This window comes from Oryx dammah, unplaced genomic scaffold (genome assembly GCF_014754425.2).
Source record: "Oryx dammah isolate SB20612 unplaced genomic scaffold, SCBI_Odam_1.1 HiC_scaffold_11050, whole genome shotgun sequence".
NCBI classification, from domain to species: domain Eukaryota; kingdom Metazoa; phylum Chordata; class Mammalia; order Artiodactyla; family Bovidae; genus Oryx; species Oryx dammah.
Window position 1 is genome coordinate 6,254,024 of NW_024080444.1, and position 14,332 is coordinate 6,268,355.

Consider the following 14,332-nt stretch of genomic DNA (forward strand, 5'->3'; position numbering starts at 1 on the left):
AAAATTCCATTCTCCTTATGGTATGGTAAAAGTTTTTGCCTGTCCAAGGAAATACAAAATTTAAAAACCAAAAAGTAGTAAAAATGCAATCCAGTCTTCAATAATGGGACTTTCAAAAGCATTATTGGAAGGCCCTGATTCACATCCCTCAGTGACACTTCTATGAAACATATTGTCTTTCTCTTCTTTCTAACTTTCCCATGTCTTATAGATGCTTGGTAGATTCTTATTTTACAATGCTTTACCTCTTATATTTCCACTCTTGGTTTCCCCAAATCCCCAATTTGAGTTTTTACTTCCAGATTGCTTCCACTTCTCCAGTTTCTGCATAACAGAAGCCTGAGAACCTGAGGGGCAAAAAATGTCTTAGAGGGCAAGATAGGAACAAGAGTTAAGCAAGGAAAATAAAACCTCTTATGCTCTGAGTGCATCTGTAGGGGTGTGTGTCTGAGAAAAAGAGGTCTGGTGGCAGGAAGAGATTTGGGTGGGGAACACACTAGTATTAATAAATCCTTTCCTCATCACATTCATATTCATGACCTATATCCCTATTATGTTCACGTTTTTATAGCTTAGATGAAACTCTGATGAGAATTTTGATTATCACTAGTAGTGAGAACTTTTAAAGATGATGCCTCACCAGCTACATTATCTTATTACCCTTTCTTGAAGACTCCCTGCTAGAAGTGTTTCTTGATACTTTCTCCTTTTCAGTAAAGCAATGATTGTTCAATGACTCATTTAAATTTTTTGTTTAAAGATTTAATGTGATATGCTTTTTTCATAAAATTTAACGAGATGGGTTTTGTGAAAACACACATTATAATTTAACAAAAAAAGCCTGCATTTAAATAATACATGCACACCTACACACATGTATGTGTATATGTGAAGTGTTCTCACATTAAAATTACTTCTTAAATTATGATGAGGAGGAAAGTTGCCAGAGAATAGTAGGACTTTACTTATTAGTCATGTAAAAATGAACATCCCAGACACACTGGGTTTAATAGTGTAAAATGATGAAAAAGGTGAAGGTGATGGGTCAAGTCATCTGGTATTGTGATATTGATAATTACAGGGAAAAATTAATTTTAAAGCCTATATAGAATTGTTGTTTTGATTTTCTTTAAATATCCTTCCATAAAGAAGAGATACGCTTCTAATTTGCATGTCACCTATAATATACAGAACAGTCCTATTTGATATGCCTTTACAATTAATTTTTATACATTTGTTTCTTTTGCTTCTGTTCAAAAAACTATAAATTTTAATTTTTGAAAATATAAATAAAACCTGTGACAAAAATAAATGCTAATACAACTTTTGATCTGGTGTCAGCTAATCAACCTGAGTTTTCTGCACTCCGTGTTCCTTAGATCTAAAATTTAGACAGTATATTGCTAATGTACTTTAAAAACTTAGAAAAGTAGTATGTGTACTCACATGGTGTACACATGATGATCATTCTTACATCTAATTTATAAAAGAAAATATAAAATTACTCAGGATATAGAGGAAACAAAATTTACAATGATTTTTATTAGAAAGAAATGTAAAGGTAAAATCTTGTATTTGATATATTTTTTAAAATTAATTTTAAGGTAAAAAATAGACCAAAAATCTATAAGAACTATTACATAACTCTCTCAAATTATACCTTATTTTTATGAAGGAACTCTCTATATATCTTGTTAATTTATTATACAGTTTTCCAATGTTAGCTTAAAAGAATTTAGTGAATTGTATACTTTGTATTCATATCCAGTTGATCTCTTCCCAAAAATATATGCATGGGGCATTTATTTGGGTTATCACTGGTAAGTAAAGTCACCTTTGCATTCTCATTATCAGCTTTTCCTTTAAAAACTCGAAGAATGAATTCATATAGACTTCCTTACTCAGTTCCATAAGATTGATGAAAATTACAGTGCCTTTGAACTACAGTGAACTCCATCAAATATTAAATACTAGACTTCAAAACATGTATTACTATTACATATTATTATGTATCATTATTATTATTTTGCAGTCACATGCTATAAAATATTGAGACATATGCTTAAGATAGTTTTTCACATTGGACAATTTTGGCTTATTTAATACACAGAGATTGATACCTCTGTGGAAAATATTAATGTATGATTATTATTTAGTTATATATATATCAGCATTACCATCAAATATTTTCTTGTAGTATGCTAAAGTTACTAAATATTTTTGGTTTGAGTAATGGGAAGGTTTGGACACTTCTTTTTTTAAATTTATTTGTTTATGTATGTATTTGGCTGCATCAGGTTTTAGATGCATCATGTGAGATCTTTTGTTATGCCATATGGACTCTGTGGTTATGGCACTAAGTCTTAGGTGCTCTGTGGCATGTGGGATTTTAACTCCCTGACCAGGGATCTAACCAATTCTCAACCACTGGACCATTAGAGAAGTCCCAGTTTCAGACATTTCTATACACACTAGACAATATACTGATATAGAAATAATTGAATAAAATGTGTCTTGGTATCTTTCAATAATTCAAGTTACAAAAATTTATCAAAGAACTTACAGAAAACAAAAGGCACAATCAGCAGTGATTTTTGAGAGGGAGAATTTAGATAATGGATACTTTGCAGAGGAGTGGCTGAGTTAGAGCAACTAAAAAGTGATACTGAGTATCCTGTTTTAGATATAGTGGAAAGTTATAGAGGAGAGAGAAGGCAATGGCACCCCACTCCAGTACTCTTGCCTGGAAAATCCCATGGACAGAGGTGCCTGGTATGCTGCAGTCTAAGGGGTTGCTAAAAGTCAGACACGACTGAGCGACTTCACTTTCACTTTTCACTTTCATGCATTGGAGAAGGAAATGGGAACCCACTCCAGTGTCCTTGCCTGGAGAATCCCAGGGACAGGGGAGCCTGGTGGGCTACCATCTATGGGGTTGCACAGAGTTGAACACGACTGAAGCGACTTAGCAGCAGCAGCAGCATAGAGGCAAGGAGTAATATTGTATTATAACAAGCAAACATGAGCCGGAACTACTATGGAAGGGTGGTGGCAAGAAAGCACTGTCTTTGTACAGCAAAGCAGACACTACCAGAAAGAACCACAGTTCAAGTTTTAGAGCAAATGGGGGCAAAAATAGTTCTACTAGTCTTTACTACTTCCCTCTTCCAGTGCCTCTCATTGACAATACCCAACAAAAGCCAGGGGTCAATAGAAGCCATATACATGGCAGCTCCTAAAGGTTAACCTCTAGGGCACAAAGAAGGGTTAATGATGGATCTAGTGTTAGGGGGTAGATGAGGAATGGAGATGATTCACACAAATGTCAAATAAGTATATGCATGATATCAAAACCCATATTTCCCAAGCATTTAGATTTTGCGTAACAGCATTAGCCACATGATTTCAGCAGAATAACATCTAAACCATAAGCTTACAATGATCACAAATATGACTCCACTTATTAAGGCTCCTTAAATTGGGTACAGCCAAGACTTTTTATTGTGTTTTAAAGTTTCCTAAGCAGATTTCTTGGAGAAGGCAATGGCAACCCACTCCAGTACTCTTGCCTGGAAAATCCCATGGACAGAGGAGCCCGGTAGACTGCAGTCCATGGGGACGCTAAGAGTCGGACACGACTGACTTCACTTTCACTCTTCATTTTCATGCATTGGAGAAGGAAATGGCAACCCACTCCAGTGTCCTTGCCTGGAGAATCCCGGGGACGGGGGAGCTGCCGTCTATGGGGTTGCACAGAGTCAGACATGACTGAAGCAACTTAGCAGCAGCAGCAAGCAGATTTCTTGGCAGCAAAACATCTTTAATAAATTAGCTAAATTAGACCTATTTACTCAATTAGAACTCCACCCTTGACTAAAAAAGGTTATAGAGGATTATCCTTGTCTTATGTGAGATAAGTATAAGCAGTCTGATTCATTAAGTGCCTGATTTCACACTATTTTCAATATAAAGCTGTTTCAACTTGTAGTCTGCCAATCAGCATAACTTTAGAAGCAAAAGTTGAGAAAAAGGAGAAGAAATTAAGTTTACACCATTTATGCAGACCATAGAAGAAAGATGGTAAAATGTGAGAGACTATACTGACAGATAAAATCCACCCATCAGGTGGTCACAGGATTACTTTCTTTCAACCATTGTTGATTGTCTCCCTTAAAATAGGTTACTTGCTCTTCCTAGTTTCCTTACCACCCTGTTATCTATGGGCTTTCCTGGTGGTTCAGACCATAAAGACTCTGCCTACAATGGTGGAGACCCAGGTTCAATCCCTGGGTTGGGAAGATTCCCTGGAAAAGGGAATGGCTACCTACTCCAGTATTCTTGCCTAGAGAATTCCACGGACAGAGGAGACTGGAGGGCCTCAGCCCATGGGATCACACAGGCAGACACAACTGACAGACTAACACTGTTATCTATACCTTCTCCTTTATTTTCAATTCCACAATATGGACTGCTGAATAATTAGGAATTTTTGCCATGATGCTATCAATAAATTTAAAGGACATATGTAGAACAAGAAATTATTGCTGCAGGAAATTATTTGTTACACTGTTACTGTTAGTCACTCAGTCCTGTCCTACTCTGTGTGATCTCATAAGCAATAACCCATTTGGCTCCTCTGTCCACGGAATTCTCCAGGCAAGAATAGTGGAGTAGGTAGCCATTTCTTTCTCCAGGACACTGCCAAGCTTAATTCAAAAACTAAGACAAGAAAGCAATTGATTCCTTGAAAAATCCAAAATCCAAATATGAATTTGGAGATTTTTTTTCTGCATAAGCAGAGTTTAAAAATCAATTATAAGCTTAAATGTAACATCTCTAATTTAAGTTTTGGTAAAAATGAAGTGATGTGGTAAAATAAAGAGAATCTCGAGACAGACTAGTTGACATACTCAGCGCTACCTTGTATTACTCTATCAACCTTTTTTTTCTAACATTTCTACTTCATGTTTGTCATGATACTTCACATACTTCATATGAACACATACTTCAATGACCAATTAAAGAGGTCAGTGCCTTTTAAAAGTAAATATACAACAATAACTCAAAGAGGACATTTAAAGTTGTCTTTTCATTTAGAAGAAGATAAACCATAATATTACAAGAGTTGAAAGTAGGTAGTTAGATAATGAATTTGTCTTAATATTTCAGGCTTGGAGCCATGATCTTCAGAAAGGATATCCCAGTCCAACTGTAATGAATCACTAATAAAATCTCTACAATAAGCTAATCACAATTAACGTGTGTGGTGCCATTAGGAGGGGAGAGAGGTGCAGCAGGCAGGGGACTGATTAAAAGCCTCAGTCTTTCATTGCTTTCAGAATCTTGTGTTCTTCTAGAGGACACCAAAAAGTAGTTGTATAGAAATACTAGTAAATCAGCCCCAGGGAGCACCTTGTCTGTGAGATGCCAACTTTGAAGTGAAGTTGAGATGGGTTTCAAGTGGCTGAATACCCCCATACAGCGGTAAAAAGATGTAAGACATCAATACAGTCAGCTGCATCTTGTTAAAAGCTTCCTGCGGGTTGGCAGAATGAAATCTTTATTTAAAATACACAAATTATTATCAAGGGAAAGATGGAGAACACAGTAAAAGGGCCAAATGCTTTGCTTAACCCACCAGAAACAGCAGAAAGGGAGAAGTGGTCACACGGTCTTTGCAGTAACAGCAACAGAAAAGGTGACTTAACAACAGGACGATCGGTCAGCATCCATCCATCTGCCCCTCCCATGGTTTCAGGATGCATTATTTCTTTTATTATTAATTACATGTTTTTCCGGGGGAGGGCTAATACATGATTACAAATAGCAAGAGAGGAAATCATTTCTGTTGCCACTTGGCATTAAGTACAGTAGTTCAGTAATGAGTGAGTGATGACAGGAAACAGCAGCAGCGTTGAGCACCAGCATTTCTCCTACCAATCTGTTCCAACTTGCTCTTGGTAGTCAGAGGCTGTCTAACAGAAAGTTCATGTAAAACCATTATTGAGCACTGACAGGAAGGATCTGAGACAGGGGTGAGTGGTATGCATTTGTGCAGAGGGAGAAGGAGGGAGGGAGAAAAGGAAAGAGAGGAAGAGAGAATGAGTTAGTGATAATTTTGCACAGACAACACCATAAGAGGGGGCAGGTGCTTTGCATAATTGCAAAGAAAGACACACAGTACACATACACACACACTTGCACACATACAGGAGAAGTCTTTTTGGTTTAGAGCCTATCATTTCTGAGAGCAGCTTTAAGTAATATTTATTGTGTGCATGTGAACCTTCTTAAATGGGTGAGCTCAGTGCAGTTTAAGGAGGCAGATCAGGGAGGTTGGTAGGAGATGGGTTCAGAAGAGGGGTCATTGCTGAGGAGCAAAGGGAGATGGCAAGCAATGAAGCAGGCAGAAAAGAAAACAGACCCTGGGGAAATGTCACCTATATTGATTAAGCTTTATTTCTCTTTGGTAGAAAGTGACATTTCTACTATTAGATCCTGGCCAAATAATGCAAGTGGGTGGCTCACGGCTTTCTGTTTGTATCCACAATGCTAACAGCCCGTTTAACTAGAGGGTACCTGGATGGCTCTCTGTTGCATTATTACAAACAGGATAATTATTATTTTCTTTAAGCATCAACGGAGTGACATTGCTCTCTCTTTATCAAAAAAGACAGCATTAAAAAAAAAAAAAAAAAAAAAAACTGTTGCCATAGTTGTGTGCCCTGATCAGACATGAACGACGGTAGAGCGATAAAAGCTTTCTGCTAAATTTATTCTAGCCTGCCCACCCATCCTCTTCCCCAGCTCCAGTCTCCTTTTCTAGCTTCTCTCAGGGGATCTAAGTTCCTCTCCCGAGTCTGTGGTACACCACTTTACTGGCACTGGCCGCTCTACGGTGGGGTACTGAGCAGGAGGGGAAGAAATTACTCCCCCAATGCCCGCCCGCGTCCTCTCAACAACGAGACTGTTTCCCAGCAACTCCTTTGCAGTCTCCCCCGCCCCAACCCAACCCAACCCTCTGCCTTTCTCAACTATCACTTCGGCAGAGCCCAACGTCTCCTTCAGTCCCGTCAGTCAGGCTGCCCAACATCCCGACTGACAGCTGCACCCTGTGTCTGACATACAGAACACCCCGGGCGCCTCACAGCCTCGCTCCCCTACCCGACCTCGTACTAACGGGGACTCTTCCCAAGCATCCACTGTGCTGTAAATTAAAACTCTGCCCCTTGCATTTTTAAACCCTCCACCCCCTAACCCTTACCGCCAGCTTCCCTCCAAATCAGAAAACCCAAAACACCTGTACAATTAATCGAAAGCACGCGAACACCTGAAGCAGCGCAAGCGGGGTCCACACCTGGGCAAGTCCTCTGTGGCTTTAGTGGTCGGGAATAGCCCGCGCCTGACATGGCCTCCTCTCCCCGCTCCGACCGCTTGACCGCCCCCCGCCCCCCGCGTCCTGGAATCCAGCCAAGGTCTCGGGGGCGCAGGGTCAACCTGGTCAGCGTCGGGCGGCTCGGGGGCGCGGCTCGTCTCCCCTCGTCCCGCCCCAGCCAGCGCGCCTGCACCGTCGCCGCCGCCGCCGCCTCCCGGGTGGGCCCTCGGAACATCCCGCGCCGCGGTCCTCCCCGCCCAGGCTCCCGCTCGCCCGCCCGCCGGAGCCCGGCCCGCGCCGCTGGCAGCCATCAAGTGGCTCGTTAAGGAAATGCAGGTGAGTGCGTGCGGCGGGGCGGCTGCCGCCAGAGACGTGGGGTGTGTGCCTTGTCTGTTCGAGCGGGAGCAGGAGGGAGCGCGAGCGAGCGGGCCAGCGCGGGAGCGGCCGGGAGAGGATCGCCGCCTCGGCGCCCCGCCCCGCCGCGCCCGCAGCCGGCAGCCCGAGCGCGTGGGGCAGCGCCTCGCCCTGACGGCGGACGGTCCCTCGGCTTCTCCGCCAGCCGCTCGTCGGCCTCCCCCGCCCCGCGCTCCCTCCCAGCCGAGCCCTCCTGCTGCTCCTCCTCCTCAGCCTCCTCCCTCCTCGCGCCGCTGACAGGCAGCCTCCGCGGGGAGAGTGCAGGTACTTTGCCTTCAGAATAATTTGCAGGACCCCAGCGAGCTTGCGGAGCGCCCAGATTTTCTCCTGCCCTCGCCCCCTCCCTCCCGAAAAGAAGATCCCACTTTTGAAACAAGCAGAACCCCCGAAGCAGAGGCAGCAGACCAAAGCCAGAGCCCGACGGGCGGCTGTGCATGTGCTGTCCTTTCTTGCAGTTTATTCTGGGCCTGTGTGGAATAGAAAGACAATTCTTTATTTGACTGGAAGGAGAGAAAAGAGAAGACTCCTCAGGGTTTCCAAGGAAGACTGGAGCGGCTGCTTTAGTAAGTAAACTGTGCTTCCGTATTTCTTGTCTTAAAGTGAGGCAGATGCTGAATGAATGCTTCTCCCCCGATGGTATGGGCGGGCAGTTTGTTCGTTTTACCAGGGAACAAGTTGACTTATATAACTTCACTAGTTCTTAATTGAGAAGTGGTTTGCTAAGCATTTTTTTTTTTTTTTTTTGGAAGAACATTGCATTGAGCAGACTTCAGTGTGGGCAACCATACTGGAGGTCTGTTTTTTAAACGCTCATTGTTCACGAGCTATGGGAAGCTTGGTGTTTGAAACGCTGGTTGGTTCTAAGATTTAAGGAAGGGTTCCAAGGGAGAAAAAAAAAAAACAAAACCTTGAGAATTCTAACCCTACTGGTACCCCCCCGCCCCACTGCTACCTTCAACCTCAGTCTTAATCCACACCAACTCCCATCCTTCACTGACTTCTCTTGGTTGCTTGTTTTATCTTTAGTTCTGAAGAGCTTGTTTAAAAAAAAAAAAAAATGGGTCAAGGGAAAGTTAATATAGGTGGTTTGAAAGACTGGAATAAAAGCCTGTTGAGGTTTGTTTGTTTGTTTGTTTTTAAATGCTTGTAGATGAATGAGATGTGGAGGAAAATGTGAGAAATAGCCTCGTTTAGAAAAAAAATGCATGGAATTAATTTGGAAAAGGAATCTGAAAAATGTTTTGGAGAGGGCAGAAGCTGAGGCTGTGACTTTGACACAGCAGGTTATAAACTGTGACAGGGCTCAGCAGCCTGTGACAGGTTTAAGGTGTCTCCTAGGGCTGAATATCTCTGCATCAAAAACTTTTGCAGGCAGTATTCCTCTTGGGGTTAACATCACCATGTCAGTAGCTGCAGCATTTCTGTAAAAACAAGTAGGACACTCTTCCTTTCTCTGTGAAAGGGTTAACGATATCTTAAAATTTTAAAAAAAAGATACATTTGGCAATATTTTGTGATATCTAAATAGAATCTTTGTGTTATATCAGGACGAATATAGTTGAGTCAGTTTGTTTTGCAGAAGAGGGAGAGAATCAATAACATTTCAGCAGTCTTTTTTTTTTTCTTTATCACTGCCAAATGGATCCTGAATCTAATTCTTCTTGCATTGTTACATATACAGTAGATACAGTAGGAATTACAGTTTAGTTAAAACAAAGCTGGTTAACAAATTCAAAGTTCTTTGACATAACGCTCATACTGACTAGTATAGAATACTTATTTAAAAAGTTTGTTTTTTCTTTAACTTTCAATTTTCCATGTTGGTATAAAACACACTTTTCTAATCATTTTAAGAGTTAAAAACCAGACTGAAAATTAAAACCACTTGTCTCACAGATTTTATTTCTAAGAAAACACCGTACTATCAAATAATACTTAAGGGCTTTCTTATATTTAATTGATGATAATGGGTAAAGTGAAAAAACACCTTTTTATTTACTCAAGTTATTATATAAAAGTAGCTATATTCTTTTGACACTGAATTTTAAAAACTGAACACTGAACTAATGATCACTGATTTTAAAAAGGGAGAGATCTTTCAGAACTGTTTTTATCCAATGTCAAAAGCTCTGAATATCTTGAGACATAAGTTTTTAGGATAATGAAATAACAGTAGGACAGTTGATGAATTTGTTGACATGAAGTTACCATACATGGAAATCACTTGGTAAAGACTTATCATTATTTCTTATATATTACTTTATTTTTCTATCCAAATGTGTTTTCTTATATATATATTACTGCTCTCAGTTGCCACTTCTACCATTAGTTTAAAGTGAATTTAAATAATTTAAAATAAAGCCCCAGGTTGATCAGATTTGGATTATAGCAAATGACCTCTACTCATCTGTGACCTCAAATATCTGAAAGAATAGCTGATGTTTGAAAAAATAAATATTGAAAAATAAAAGGTGAATTACCAAATTTGAGTGGGTCAAACATGTTATTGCCTATATTACTGTAATACATGTATTCCACAGAAGAAAAAACGTGACAGAATTAACATGAAGACTAATCTGACACAGATTCTGTTTCTAATTATGCCATAGTGCTGAGGAAGATAACCTGAATTACAACCATTTCTAGTAAAGCTTGCACATATTATGTTTGATCATTGTCCCTACATAATAAGAGAGAAAAAAGTCAAAACTGAATGGGACAATTTAATTGTCAGGTCTTTTGGCCACCAGCTTTTTGTGCAGTCCAGAAGTGGTTGCAACTTTAAAGCTGAAAAAAAGAAAGTTGCTAATGTCAGCAGTAATATGTTTTATTATGCAATTGTTCTTGTTATTCAGATCAGATAATGGCCCTATGAAATACATAAGCAGTCTGCAGGGAATGAATGATTAATTCCTCTAAACGTGTGCTTACTAAAGGAGTTCTTACTAATAAAGTGCTGTACAGCTGCATTTGCTTACAGTTGCAGTTGGCGAAGGCAAACATACTTTTCTTTTAATAGTAACATTGAATTTATAGGTATAGTCCTGAAACTATCAATATTTAAAGATTTTATGGACGACATGATCATACATTCTATGGAACCTTTTGGATGTGATTATTATTTTCTTAAAACAAGTGAGACGTTAATTAGATGCAATTCTGAAATATGGTTAAAATTACTTTGTTTTTTGCATATATGAAATGACATCCTTTCTTTCCTGTGTACTATTAGTAGGGTACGGATGCAATCTGCAAGAGCAAAGGATGTTTTCTTTAGTAAGGTTAAGTGTAAGATAAAAGCTAAAATATTGCTGGTTTATATAAAAAATTAGTTGGATACTATATTAAAATTTTAGTAATGACTAATAGTACACATGACGAGTGTGGCTACCACTGGTGTAAATGGTTTTGCAGTTAGGAAAGTGTCAGTGATTTAACTTTTGCTATCTCTGCATTTCTAAGACTGGCTTATGGGAGAAGGTGGGTAATGGATGGATTTTGTATGGAAATTTGAGAACAGGTGATCTGAAATGCACACTACATATTTTAAATTCACCTACCCAATGGCTTCTTTTATAGACATTTCTGAAAAAAGTGTGATTTTCAAAGTTGATTAATTAGTCAGCTAATTAGAATATCTATCAATATGTCTTTACATATGTATCTCTCAAATGTCGTATCACACATAACTTTAAAATTCCTTTATTGTTTGAATAAAATACCTCAACTCCAGCAATGTCTTTTTGGACTTATACTGAATTTAATGCATTTTAACCATGCAAATTATATGAAAATACGTATTTGATAATGCTAATTTAAAAGTTATAGTGAATGTTGGATGGATAGTATTTTGTATCCAGTTGAGTGCCATTTTAATTTATCTCCTTATATATTTAAATGCAAATTCTTTATGGCTACTGTCAGTTCACTGGGTTCTAATCAGGTTGTTCAAAAGTAATTTGACATCCATAAAGAGTAAATGAATTTCCACCAGTACAGTTAAAAAATGTATAAGTTAAATGTACTTGTAATAATGGTTATGTTCCTTCAAACACTTTAAAGTGTGTTGAATGAAGGAAAATGAACAACCAAAAATGAACATTACCCATAAGGTAAACATTTATGTGATTCTAGAATTGTTTTGAATTTTCTTCTGATCCTTATAATTGGCTGCGTCACCCCAGGGAGGTAACTTGGACTCCCTTACCTGGGTTTTCTTGTCTATCAAGTAGAGAAAGTGGGCTACAAATTGAGAGTAATTCAATAAAAAAATCTTAGAAACAAGTTAATATAATTACTAATATATGAAATACTAGTGTTTAGAAAATTGTTGAATTACACTATGTCAGCTTGATAATCCATGTAGGAGCTGGAGCAGCCATGTTGTTTGAAGGAATTCTAAGGATATTCTCCTGAAGCAATGTTGGCAGGGCTTGGATGTTGTTTCTTTCTTGGATTAAGTATTTATTTGAGTGGTTTTGAAGGAGGAGGATGGAAATTATCGAAGGAAGGGGCTTGATTAATTTTTCTCTAAACCTCCCTTTCCTCTTGCTACTGAAAGAATATTGCACAAGTAAGTGTTTTTGTATATGTTCTATTCAATACCAGAAGGGTATGAGAAGATAAAAATGAGAAGAATTTCTTAGTTTCTTTTGACATTCCTTTTTCTCTTCTTAATTATTTCATATAAGCTATTTTACAATGTCATAGATAAATATGTACAATTGAAATGAACTCATGTTTTTCCCTGGAACACCTATAATAGATGTCACAGCTAGAAGAAACTATAGAAGAATTATTTCAACTTAATATTTTAAGAGGAAATTGAATATTTCAAATATTAAAAATTTTAAAGATGAAATAAATTTCCAAAATTCATGGAGAGGCTTTCCATCACAGAGCAATATAATCTAACATGCTACATTAACAAGAAAATACCCAGACAATAGTTTATGCACCTGTTAGTAAGTTATAAGTTAAAAAAATCATTGATGATATAGGATACGTTTCATGTAAAATATTTTATAATCATCATACTTATCGTGGAAAGTGAATACAGAGAAATAATACCTATGGTGTTAATTTTAAGTACTTGTTTTTTAAATAGAAACAAATCATTTCTTCCTAGATGTAGTTCATGTTGTATAATTGATGAAATTAGAAACTTTCTCCCCTCTAAGAAAATCAGTGTGCCTAGTCTTCTCCTTTTATGATAGAAGTCTCTGAAAGGTAGCGAGTGACCTATATTTCTACAAATGTTATATGTTTTATATCATTGGAGATTGGGAGATCATGCTATATTTAAAATTGTTTACTTTAATTCATGGGGTCGCAAAGAGTTGGACACGACTGAGCAACTGAACTGAATGCAAGTTATTGCTGATCAATTATAGAGAGTTCATTTGCTTTTTGTTGCGAATATCTGCATGTGTGTCCATGTGTATGTGTTTCTGCATTTAAATACATCTATTAAAGATGAAACAGTGAAACTAGTGTGCTTAAAATTTTTAGAACTGTATATACAATAATTGAGTAGTCAAAGAGAACATATGTTAGAGTGTAATGTATCAAAGTACTCTCTGATTAGTCCTTAAATCAAATGAAGTTTCAATAATATATCATTTTACTAAGGCCTTCCCCCTTGTAATAATTTCATATATTTTCTAAATGTTTGTTTTTAACCACTAACTTGTGTCTGATTCTTTTGCAACCCCATGGACTGTAGCCCACCAGGCTCCTCCGTCAATGGGATTTCCCAGACAAAAATACTGGGGTAGGTTGCCATTTCCTTCTCCAGGGGATATTCCAGACCCAGGGATTGAATGCATGTCTCCTGTACTGGCAGGCTGATTTTTTACCAACTGAGCCACTAGGGAAGCCCATATTTTCTAAATACCACATAATAATAATTATTAAATATTCCTTTTTAATATAAATTTATTTATTTTAATTGGAGGCTAATTACTTTTCAATATTGTATTGGTTTTGCCATACATTGACATGAATCCACCACGGGTGTACATGTGTTCCCCATCCTGAACCCCCCCCCACCTCCCTCCCCATCCCATCCCTCTGGGTCATCCCAGTGCACCAGCCCCGAGCACCCTGTATCATGCATCGAACTTGGACTGGCAATTCGTTTCACATATGATAATATACATTTTTCAATGCCATTCTCCCAAATCATCCCACCCTCACCTTCTCCCACAGAGTTGAGATGTATATAATTGCAGTTTTTTTTACATGTTCTTATGGACCTTACTTACCTGATTAAGTATATGCATTTAAGATCCTAAAAAAACGAAAGGAACAAATTAATATTTGGTTATGACATGGTTGATTACTTAAGAACAGTCATCTTTAACCCCAGATTGGTGGTGGTGGTTTGGTTTACCAAGCCGTGTCTAATTCTTGTGACCCCATGCACTGCAACGTGCCAGGCTCCTCTGTCCACAGGATTTCCTAGGCCAGAATATTGAAGTGGGTTGCCATTTCCTTCTCAGGTTAAATGTATTTAACATTAACTGGGATACCTTGATGTAA

The 14,332-nt window shown here is 38.4% G+C and overlaps 1 long non-coding RNA gene across 1 annotated transcript in view; it reads left to right on the top strand.

Annotated features, from left to right (window-relative positions):
* Positions 1 to 8,056: 8,056 nt before the first annotated feature.
* LOC120860259 overlaps positions 8,057 to 14,332 on the top strand; it is a 665,889-nt gene continuing 659,613 nt past the window's right edge. Inside the window, exon 1 of the long non-coding RNA XR_005720290.1 lies at positions 8,057 to 8,352. This is a non-coding gene — a long non-coding RNA (uncharacterized LOC120860259). The remainder of the gene's footprint in view (positions 8,353 to 14,332) is intronic.